General features: G+C 31.9%; 1 pseudogene; it reads left to right on the top strand.

Moving 5' to 3' along the window:
• The first annotated feature begins 1768 nt into the window (after positions 1-1768).
• Positions 1769-2728, top strand: LOC132803820 (cytochrome f-like; annotated as a pseudogene).
• Positions 2729-9875: the final 7147 nt, after the last annotated feature.

Here is a 9875-nt window from a genome sequence, read left to right as displayed (position 1 = left end):
GGGGTCTCGAAAAACAAGTAATTTTTGCTGGGCCTTTATCCTTTTTATAGGTTCATTAGGATTTTTATTGGTTGGAACTTCCAGTTATTTTGGTAGGAATTTTATATCTTTAGTTCCCTCTCAGCAAATAATTTTTTTTTCCACAAAGGATGGTGATGTCTTTCTATGGAACCATAGGTCTTTTTATTAGTTCCTATTTGTGGTGCAAAATTTCGTGGATTGTAAGTAGTGGTTATGATCGATTTGATATAAATTAAGGAATAGTGTGTATTTTTCATTGGGGATTTACTGGAAAAAATCATCGCATCTTCCTCTAATTCCTTATGAAAGAAATTCAGTCCATCAGAATAGAAGTTAAAGAGGGTATTTATGCTCATCGTGCCCTTTAGATGGAAATTAGAGGCCAGGGGTCCATTCCTTTGACTCGTACTGATGAGAATTTCACTCTGCGAGCAATTGAGCAAAAAGCTACCGAATTGGCCTATTTCTTACGTGTACCAATTGAAGTATTTTGAAACAAGAACTATAGAATGATAGCTTTCTTAGCAAGAGGGAAAAAAACAAAAACACAAGAATCTTGTTTTGAAATAGCACAACTTAACTGAAGTTTCTTCAGAATGCTCATTCGAGCTAAACGCAAACGAACAAGGAATAATCATAAAACGAAATTGCTTTTTTTTTTTTTCTTTTCCGAATTTGAAGTGCACTCTTTCTTATTGTATTTTGGTACTGTTTTTCTATATTCGTTCTAAATTCAAAAACTAACCACCTTACTGAAACACAAATAAAAAATAGGAAATAGATTCGTGGGCTCTATAACTTTAAATGTAATAGAACCTATGCTTGATAGAAATAGAAATAGTAGTATTGAGTCGACAAATGAGGTGAGTTCATTTAAAAATTCATAAATGAAAAAATGGCAAAAAAGAAAGCATTCATTTCCCTTATATATCTTTCATTTATAGTATTTTTGCCTTGGTGGATCTCTCTCTCATTTAATAAAAGTATGGAATATTGGGTTACTAATTGGTGGCATACTAGACACTCCAAATTTTTTTTCAGAAGAACTCTCCCTCTTACAAAATGAAAAGGAATACCCGGAAACACATTTACCAAAGCCTCACCGTGGAATCTACAAAGAAACGATCCAATTGATCAAAATGCACAATGAGAATCATATGAATACATTTTTTTCATTTCTCGACAAATATAATCTCTTTCGTTATTCTAAGCTGTTATTCTGTTTTAGGTAATGACGAACTTGTTATTCTTAACTCTTGGGTTCAAGAATTCCTATATAACTTAAGCGACACAATAAAAGTGTTTTCTATTCTTTTATTAACTTATTTATGTATAGGATTCCATTTTCCACACGGTTGGGAACTAATGACTGGCTCTGTCTACAAAGATTTTGGATTTGCTCATAATGATCAAATTATATTAGGTATTGTTTCTACTTTTCCAGTCATTTTAGATGCCATTTTTAAATATTGGATCTTTCGTTATTTAAATCGTGTATCTCCGTCACTTGTAGTCATTTATCATTCAATGAATGCTTGAAAAATGATAGATCGATTCAATTATAATGCTTGTTACTTTGTACATAAGCAACCCATTCAAAACTGTACTTATTCTTTCTACCCATATGGGGGCTTCATTTAATGTTCCAGTAAAATTATTTCAGTAAATAGCAGAATCATAGATAGGGAACTATACTAGCGACTTATCTAATTTTATTGTAGAAAATTTCGGGATCAATGATTGGACCATGCAAACTAGAAATACTTTTTCTTGTATAAAGGAAGATATTATTCGATCTATTTCCGTATTGCTCATGATATGTATATATATAATAACTTGGGTACCCATTTCAAATGCATATCCCATTTTTGCACAACAGGTTTATGAAAATCCACGAGAAGCAACCGGCCGTATTGTATGTGCCAATTGCCATTTAGCCAATAAGCCCATGGATATCAAGGTTCCACAAGCAGTACTTCCTGATACTCTATTTGAAGCAGTTGTTCGAATTCCTTATGATCTACAACTAAAACAATAATGGTAAAAAAGGAGCTTTGAATGTAAGGGCTATTCTTATTTTACCTGAGGGGTTTGAATCAGCCCCTCCCGATTGTATTTTGCCCGAGATTAAAGAAAAGATAGGCAATCTATCTTTTCAGAGGTATCGGCCCACTAAAAAAAATATTCTTGTGATAGGTCCTGTTTTTGGTAAGAATATAGTAAAATCACCTTTCCTATTCTTTCTCTGGACCCCACTACTAAGAAAGATGTGCACTTCTTAAAATATCCCATATACGTAGGCAGCAATAGGGGATGGGGTCAGATTTATCTCGACGGAATCAAGAGTAACAATAATGTTTATAATGCTACAGCTTCGGGTATAGTAAGCAAAATCATAAGAAAAGAAAAAGGGGGATACGAAATAACCATAATGGATGCATCGGATGGACATCAAATGGTTGATATTATCTATCCAGGACAAAAACTTCTAGTTTCAGAGGGAGAATCCATCAAACTGGATCAATCAGTAATGAGCAATCCTAATGTGAGTAGATTTGGTAAGGGGGATGGGGAAATAGTACTTCAAGATCCATTATGTGTCCAAGGACTTTTTCTCTTCTTGGCATCTGTTATTTTGGCATAAATATTTTTGGTTCTTAGAAAGAAACAGTTTAAGAAGGTTCAATTGTCCGAAATGAATTTCTAGATCCGAAGATTTATCCACACCAAGTTCTAAAAGGAATCCAACTTTTGTCGCCAATTATGTTATGTAATTATGGATGATCAAAAAAGTTCTTAAAAGCTTCTTGGTTTTTTATATTTTTTCTACCAGAGTTCGGGAATTGAATTACTTGGACTGCACTCCTAGTATGTATACTATGAAGAAGACTATTTGAGTTTACTCCCTTATTTTTATTTCTTTGTTTTGTCAATCCAAATTGAAGTGATATGATTATGTCAATATTGTCAGATTTCAATGTCATAGAATGAATCAATAGTTTTCTATTTGATTGGATACTAAATATTAAGAGATAAATAAGCGTAGAATAGAAATTAAAGCATAGAAGAAATGAGAGGAACATAAGTAGTAATAGTGGACAAACAAAAAATATAGGAAACTTTAGTGAGCAAATAGAACTTCTTCAATGAATTTAGAAAACTTATTAAAAAAATAGATATAATTGTGAATGTGTCATCCAAAAAGAGGAAATAGAGTGATTCCTTTGTCATTTTTGAAAGTATCACCAGATACTATCGAGAAACAGATGTTCTAAATCAAGTAATGAAGTGAGTTTTCCAAAAACATCATAAAAAAATGAAACGGAGTTTTTTGATACAGGCCTACCTCCTCTTTCTTTGTCTAATTCGAGAGGGCACCATTGAGTTCTTATGCTTACATGTCATGTCTACAACTCAGTTCATCCGATTACTAAAGGGATGAACCTAATCTAGAATATGAACCATAAAAGAAAATACCGATTAAACTGATCACAAGAATACCAGTTACAATACCTATTAGACAAAGAGGAATCCTTCTAGTAGTATCGGCCAGTTTTCCTACCTTCCTCCACATTTCATCATGGGGTCATGCTAGAGACATAAACAGCCATAGATAATTATAAGATTATATCCTTACGAATGAGATAAGAGAATTCCTACTATATTCCTACTTTTCTCTTTTCTTCATTTAATTGAAGAAATAATTGGAAAATAAAACAGCAAGTACAAAAATGAGTAATTACCCCCAGTAGAGATTGGTATGATTCAATTCAACATTTTGTTCATTCGGGTTTGATTGTGTTGTAGCTCTATCATTCAGATTATATTTATTATTGGATGAACTGCATTACTGATATTGGCCCTAAAAACGAAACGGTAGGTACAGCTAGTCCATGAACAGCTAACCATCACACTGTAAAAATTGGATAGGTTTTATCTATAGTCATTGGGGCCTCCAAAAAAGATTTACTAAATTCATCAAGTTGTTCCAAAGGCTCAAAACGGCAGTTATTAATGGAATTCCTTGTCGGCTCTCTGTAAAATACTCATTTGGATGAGGGCTTCCAAATACATCGTAAGCTAAACCGGTGCTGACGAATAGCCAACCCACAATGAATAGGGAAGGTATAGTAATGCTATGGATGACCCAGTATCGAATACTGGTAATAATTTCAACAAAAGAACGCTCTCCTATGCTTCAAGACATGTTAAGCTCCGCATATTCTTTTAAGGTCAAAGGGGGACAGATTCCTTAAAAGTTGAAATCAATAAATTTCCATTTACTAAAATCGAATCTTTTCTTTGCGAGATCGTCAATATTTTACCAAGGGTGTCTTTAGAGTATACCGAATCAGTATCGCTATCCTTCTTCTGACACAGCAACGAATTTCAAAATCCGCATCGAAATGAAGTGTTAGATAATTTATTTTTTCTTTTCTTGTTGCTTGTCCATGTAGAATTATGTACTATTCAATAGAAAATACCTCAAATTCCTGTAGTACCCGTAGTAGTACTTGTAATATAAGGGTTTTCTCTATTATTGGCTTTGGGCTCAAAATTGAGGATCAGGTAAAATGTGAATCTGACGATTTCTTGATTTCCAATAATTTATGAAGGAGATTATCATATTCTCAGGATTCAATTAGATGTTCCATTTTAAAAAATACTTTTTTGGTTGGAGAAAATGTTTTTTGTTGGAATTTTTTTTTTTTTATTTTAAGGAATTGGTTAGTCGTCCAATAACTAGAAACAATAGTAGATAGTATTCAATGAAAGAGCAAAGAAAAAATAAAAACAAATACTCATGATATATGCATTGGTGTTGTATTAGACCCAAAAGAAGGGGTTGTTCTTGATCTAATTACAAGGATGGGGCTGTGTAACATGGAAAGACAAAATGTAAAACCCCATTTTTAGCAATATGATCATACGAGACTTTTTTTCTTTTTATTCAGGAGATTATGTGAATGAACCTACTACTGAATCTAGAAAGTAAATATAAATGAAAGGCATTTTCATTATAAGATAAGGTCACTTATCATTCTAAAAAAAATAATGGATCTGTCGATACAATAAAAAAAGATCAAACTTGAAATTATTTTCTCATTTTTTTTCCCATAGTCATTCAAAGAAAGTTTCATTTTTTGAATGAAGTTTTAAAACAAAGTTTATTACTTTAATATTAATCATATTAATCATATTTATAATAATAAAATATTAATGATAATAATTAATATTCTATATCTATATACTATGGATATATATTGGTTATTAGTATTCTAATTACCATTCTATTAGTTACTAGTTTACTTGACTCAAAAGTTGCTCAAGGAATCTTTTGATTCCAACTTTCAGGAGGGGTAGATGTCCCAGATGATGAATTGATTTCTTACCTATGTTACTCTATTTTTCTTAGTACCGTATATAATTATAATAATTGCTGAATCATAAACTTTCAATTGAACTTAACATTTCAATTGGTATTTTTACTTATCATCGCATCCTCTTCATGCTTACTATAACTAGTTATTTCGATTTTTTACTAGTAGCTTTGACTATAACCTTAGCTCTATTTATCGGTCTAAACAAGATATGACTTATTTGAAATTAACTGCATGAACCTTTCCTTGAAAAAAAACAAAACTCCTTCTGTGGTAGTTCATATATTTTATAGTTCATTACCCGGTCAATTTCCAATTCTTGGTCATTGAGATTCATGGGTATATTACCTCTCCTTTTCTCCATTCAAAGAAATTGAAATGATTGAAGCCTTTCTGTTTGGAATTGTCTTAGGTCTAATTCCTATTACTTTGGCTGGATTATTCGTAACTGCATATTTACAATACAAACATGGTAAAAAAATTGACCTTTGATTAATTAACATCTTTTTTTTTTTTTTATTGATCCCCTACTTTCTTTTTCTTTAATCTACAGAAGGTCAAATTAAGATTGCTGTTCAAGTATTTCAGTGTAATTTTCAACCGAACAAATAACAAGAATGGAATCTCACTCTGTAGGATTTGAACCTATGACATTGGGTTTTGGAAACCCACGTTCTACCGACCTGAACTAAGAGCGCTTTATTATCACAAAAATATTTTTGTGACCCAATTTGTCTTGCATGTATATACTATCATCAAAAATATAATAAAATTAAAGATTGATTTTGTATATCCAATTTTAATGAATTTCAATTGATCCTTCATTATAGCCCATAAGTAATAGGTAGGGATGATAGGATTTGAACCCGTGACATTTTGTACCCAAAACAAACGCGCTACCAAGTTGCACTACATCCCTTTCAATTGGCCTACAGTATCATTGTAGAGAATCTCTGTCTTGTTTTCCACATCTTTATTTTTTCCATTAATATACACAAACTATCTTGCTATTTCTTCTTTCTTGTCTCATATAACATATAACATATAATAATAAAAGACTTATATTATATACGTATTAAATAAAGATAAAATCCGCCATAAAGAAAAAAAAAAATGAATATTTTTCGGGAATTCTCAGGTAGAAGTAAAAAGGGGCTTTTTTTTTTGTTTTAAGAAAAGAAATATCGACTATCTACTGTATTTACTACTATACTGAATTGTTGTACATAGTCAAGTTGTACATTTCAATTTGAATTAGGGATTCTACGTACAAATGCAAGTGGTCAGTCGTTAACTAAATATACATATCGGGTCATATATGTGGTTCGTGTCTTTAGCGAGTTTATTGATAGAGACCAATCGTTTATTTCCAAATGCATTCATATTTCCTTTTTTTTTCATTCTAGTTAGTGAGATGGGGGGGGGGGGGTGTGGGTGAAGAAGATTAAAGACACAATCAAATATCTGTGACTAATCCCCCTTCTTCTTTTCTTTTTTTTTTTTTTTTTTTTAACTAAATGGAAATGTAATGGTTGTAGCAGTAATATCATACAAGATACTTAAATGAAATATTGTACAGTGATTTGTATTTATTATAAAGTGTAAATTAAGTATAGTCAGAAATCATTATATTTCTTATTATTATTGTAGTGATTATTGATTGCTTGGAATTGAAAGGAAATCTTTCATAATTTTATTTTGAGTTAGCAACTTCTATTTTATTTTATTTTTCGTTCCTTTCTTCTTCCCTTCGTATTGGAAAATAGAAAAATGGAGTCAGTCAAAACCTAAAGGAGGTTCATGGCCAAGGGTAAAGATGTACGAGTAACGGTTATTTTGGAATGTACCGCTTGTTTTCGAAACTGTGTTAATAAAAAATCAATGGGCATTTCTAGATATACTACCCAAAAAAATCGACATAATTCGCTCGATCGATTGGAATTGAGAAAATTATGTACCTTTTGTTACAAACATACGATTCACAGTGAAATAAAGAAATAGATCAAACTGATTGCCTCTATGTCTGCCTTCCAATCCAAGGAAGGTGAAAAATGACATATTATATATAACATAACCATTTCTATAACATATATTAAATATAAACAAATCCTATTTATTAATGAATTCTAAATCATTTTTGATCGTTTTTGTTTTGATCCAACCAAAATAGGAGTAGGATTTTTTGGATAAGGAATAAACAAACCATGGATAAATCCAAGCAATTCTTTCTTAATTCCAAGCGATATTTTCATAGACATTTGACCTCGATCCAATCGGGGGATCGAATTGATTATCGAAACATGGGCTTAATTACTTGATTTATTAGTGAACAAGGAAAAATATTTTCTAGATGGGTGAATAAATTGACTTTAAAACAACAACGATTAACTACCATTGCTATAAAACAAGCTCATATTTTATCTTTGTTACCTTTTCTTAATAATGAGAAACAATTTGAAAGAAGCGAGTCAAGCACTTGAACTTCTGGTCTGAGAACTAAAAATAAATAACTTTTCAATTGAATCAAAATAAAATTCCAATTCGACCTCAAATGTGAATTTATGTTTTTTCAAAAACTTTGAGAACCCAAGTTTGATTATCGTGTCTTAAGAAAAAAATAATTGGGAAAGAAGAATAAATCTTTTTTTGTTGAACATGTTTATTCATTTTGACAACTTTCTCATAGGGTGACGTTTTATCATAATAATTTCTACTCTACCTTCTCGGAGTTCATTCACCAGGGAACTCCATTTAAAACATTCCAATGGATTCCTTCCAATCTCCTTATTTTATGATCTCATTAGAAATCACATAAAAACAATTCCTATTTAATATAACTATTTGTGCAAGTATTTTACAATTAAGAAGCAACTACCCTTTGTACAGATTGTGTATTAGTCTACTATAACTATAGTATACATTATTGTGTCAACATACTGCATTTATCCGAGTGATCCACAAACACCAAAAAACTCTCTTTTGCCTATCTCTATCCTAATGAGCTGAAACCAAAGCTCTTATTTTCTGTTGAGTAATTGGCTGAGTAAGTCTTGAATGAGCCCTTTGAAATCTTGAGGCAAATAAATGAATTTTTGTTCTACGTCTTCGAGCTATATATCCTCGTTTAATTCTGGTCATTGAATAAATGAAATTTTGATGAATAACTAATTTATTTCTTTTCTTTCAGTTATTTTCTTCACCATTCCTGGTCTATTAATAACAAAATGGATTCTTCCAATGTATAAAATAAAATTACAATGGCTTTTGCTACTACAACTGATACGAACCTAGGACGACCTGCTCCTAAACCCTTATTATCTTAGCTTGGATCTTAATTAAGTTCAAGTTCTAATGGAATTGACCTAAACCCCTAACCAACCTGTGGCTAGAAACCTTGGTATAATGTAGACGCCACAATAGGGGATGGAAAACCTATTGATAAGTCAAGCTAAAACAACTAATTCTCTAACGGTGTTTTAGGTGTTCTCAAAGAACAAAGAGATAATTAATCTCATAAGTATTTTCTTAATCAAATCAAAGTTGTATTCATATTGAAAAATAAGCCTTTAAATAGGCTTTGAAAGAAACAAAATAAACCCTAAAAATCCTAGAAAAAACTGGCCACACAATGAAGAGTTCTACCTTGGCCGAATCTTTCCTTTTCCTAATCTAATTAATTAATTCCCTTATTTTCAATTAGGAATTAATTAATTTACAAAAAAAATAATAAAATAAAAACTTTCCTAAACTTATTTGTTCAATAAGTAAATAAATACAAATCCAAAATTAAAGATAGTTTCCTAAAACAAAAAGTAAAAACAAATTAGGTATCTAAATATGGTAATTTTCGGCTAGGTCGATAATGACCCTTCTTTGACCTAATTGGACTCCAAATCAGCTTCAATAGTCTTTGTGGAATGGTAAATAAGCTTATTATGAAGTTCCTCACGTTGCCCTTGCTTAGAAATATGAGAAAAGGCTAATACAGTAAAATACACTAAAGCCAGCAAGGAATACAGCAAATTCGGCCTTTCTTCCCCTTGTGCGCAAACCACCATGTTGTTCGGCTTTGAAGCTGCTTTGGCTGGTTTCTATGACTCATCCACCATATGAATTGAACCCATAAGAATGGGGATCCAATTCATACAACCCGACCTCCATATTGGCACTAAAAACGTCACCCGGGCCCATTTTGGCTTCTATTGCTTGTATGAGTAAAACAGGTATTGGTTCTTAGATATGGGCAACCCCTCTTGATTATGACTTATTCCTTGTATAAAGACAGCAAGATTGTCCTTGAACTTCTTGGCTTGGGCTCTAGTGATCAGCCCCACCTTCATCCGTATTGGATCAGCACCCCAGCGGGTTGTAGGTTGAACGGTCTCGGGTGGATTCACATCATTCCCCTCCTCTTGAAAAGGATTTACCCTCAAATCAAAGTCATCACCTGCAGCAAAAGGAGACAAATCAGCA

The sequence above is a fragment of the Ziziphus jujuba genome, chromosome 5 (assembly GCF_031755915.1).
Source record: "Ziziphus jujuba cultivar Dongzao chromosome 5, ASM3175591v1".
Classification (NCBI taxonomy): domain Eukaryota; kingdom Viridiplantae; phylum Streptophyta; class Magnoliopsida; order Rosales; family Rhamnaceae; genus Ziziphus; species Ziziphus jujuba.
Note: the sequence above shows the minus strand (reverse complement) of the source record. Positions and strands in the feature narration are given on the sequence as shown.